We start from the raw sequence: 2,627 nt of genomic DNA, 5'->3' as shown, positions 1-2,627 counted from the left end.
CTATTATCACCACACCTGGTAATCCGTATTTGGAGTGATCTATGTGATTTATTGAACTGACCTAGGATGTAAGGATTAATCCACATTTGTGCTGAGCATATTAGTCTGTCTACTAAGAGACTTCAGAAAGAGCTATTGCTGTGAGGATGAAAATGTCATCTTTGTCAGGTTCTGACCCAAGGAGAATTTTGATCATTATGTAAGCACACCTGTGGTCCCAGTCCTTTGGAATAAAATTAAAAAGCATGTGTGTATTTTTTTTTCTTTTCCTGCCTTAAGTTCAGCCTACAAAACCCTGAATTTTCCCAGCTTCTCTTTGCTATGCTTTATGGGAGCTAAAGTGGAGCTTTAACAGCTATTACTCACTTTGTTTCTCAGTCTGGATTTTCTCTCATTGTCTCTGTCATATATATGTATATTTATATGTGTATGTCATATATATGTATATGTATATATATTTATTTTCCTCACTGTCCGTGAGGAAACTAAGAGTCACACTTGCTCAGTTGGGATAGTGTTAGGAGTCCATACCGTAGTCGCGGAATTGCCAAGTGTTATTGTGCAATGAGTTGATCTTCAACACCCAAGAAAAACTCCAGTGCTCTCAACAACTTAGCTGGCAACCAACACAGAAAATGGCAGAAGCACCTACTTTACTCCACGGCTTATGATCTGGGTTTGTTTATTCATGCCTTGGACAGGAGTCGGACCTAGAGTTGGAGCTGAGCTGTTTTTCCGCGCTCGACTGCACTTCCTTGAACGATTGCTCGGGCGCTCTTCCTATGATGTCTGGGGCGTTCGTGTATTCGGTGATCTTTTGCGCCGTCTTCTTGCTTGATGTCTCCTGAGCGGCGGCGGCGCCGGGTCGAAGGCTGACTTATCCGCGAGGCCCCTCGCTCAGGCTGCTTTCTCCCGCTGGTCGGTAGAGCGGACCCCTTGCTTCCTTCCTGCCTCTTCCTGTCGGTGGCTGAGTCCCCCGCTGGGCTGCAGACGGAGCCCCCGCCCGCCTTGCAGGTAGGCCCGGGAGGAGCCTGGGAGGCCCGGCCCGGCATCCTTCCGCCGGCGGGTTGAGAAGACCTTGGCGCCGGCGGGTGGGCGGGCGGCTCGGCCGCAGAGACACGGCCGGAGGAGGAGCTACCCGGCTGCGTTCGGGGGCGCGGTCGAAGAGGCGGCGGGGAACTGAGGGAGAGGCCGGAAGGAGGGAGAGATGCTCGGGCTGCCTGCGCGGTTCGGTAGGGAGGGGATGTTGGGTCTAGAGCGGGTGTTGGCACCCCTAGTGTGGGGGGAATATCGCTTTCCAGGAACGGATAGAGCATTGCGCGTTTTGACCCTCCGTTTCTCCTCCCACTTCCCCACCCGCAAGGCTCTGGGTGTCATGACTCAATTACGCTGGGGACCCCCTCTGAGTCCGGCCTTTGAAGGGACCTTTGAATAGGTGGAGGCAAGTGGAACATGGCCCCCTGGCTACTCTGAGCGAAGTGTCATGTTCTTGCTTTTTGAGGGTAGGGAAAGTGAGACTGAGTTCTGGTACTTGAGTTTTCCCCCATGTCCCCAACAGATCTTTAAATGCACCTTAAGTCGGGGTTTTGGGTTTGTGTGTGTGTGTGTGTGTGTGTGTGTGTGTGTGTGTGTTTGCCATTTACAAGTTCTTTTTTTATTTCTCTTTCTATTTACTTGTCACTTTATGCGCACAGTGACTTGTCGTTTGTGTTCCCTCCTACCTGGGAATACAGATTTTGTCACTGGTACTTCATAAGTAAAGAGACCATGCTGGTTTTGCTTGTCAAAGTCTGTATCATTTTCGTGAGAATAGCAATGACAATTCTGTTTCTTGATAGAAAATTTCTTTTGCTGTCCAGTTTGCTTTCTGGTTGATACTTATTTCTTCTCCTTCCCCTCAGCTTGTTCTCAGTGGAAATCTTCCAACTATGGTGTTTAAGTGGTTAATGTCCAACGGAGGATGGTCAAGATTTTGAAATCAGATATTTGTCTTGAGAATTTGCTTTCTAGGAAGAATCCAGAGGAAACCCAAGGAGTCCCTTTGGAACATTTTTATTATATTTGATTAGTGGTTTAGTTATGAATATACTTAACAGGTTGTGTGTAAGAATAATTCAAATATTGAGATATTTAAATAGAAAGTTAAAATTCCAGCAACTCTGTTGTGTTTTCCTTTTCTCTCCCAACTTGGAAACTTTGGGGACTAAGTGTTCTTACTCATTTTATTTTCATTGGATAGAGTGTCACGATCCTAATTTGTGTAGCTTCTTTGTTGAAAAAAAAAATGTATTCAGGCTAGAGGTTATTCTCTGTTGAATAAGTATTTCCATAGTATGTGAAATCAGTAGGATAGTGGTTTTAAGAGAAAACAGACTAAATTTCTAGTTCTTAGATGGAAACTATACAAATCTATTTTTTTTTAACAATTTTAGAATTCTCATGAGTTTTGGAAAAATTATCATTCCTCTAATTTTTTTTTTTTGAGGTCAGTAATATTTAAATGTAGGGCCTTTGATCCTGAGTGATTTCCTAGTTATCAGGACCTCAGTACTTCCAGAAAGGGTTTAATGAAGAGCCACCAGACTGAAGAATCTACATTGGGAAGTTAGGGTAAGAATGTGTGGTCT

This window comes from Ursus maritimus, unplaced genomic scaffold (genome assembly GCF_017311325.1).
Source record: "Ursus maritimus isolate PB19 unplaced genomic scaffold, ASM1731132v1 scaffold_23, whole genome shotgun sequence".
Lineage (NCBI taxonomy): Eukaryota > Metazoa > Chordata > Mammalia > Carnivora > Ursidae > Ursus > Ursus maritimus.
This window is presented reverse-complemented; position numbering follows the sequence as displayed.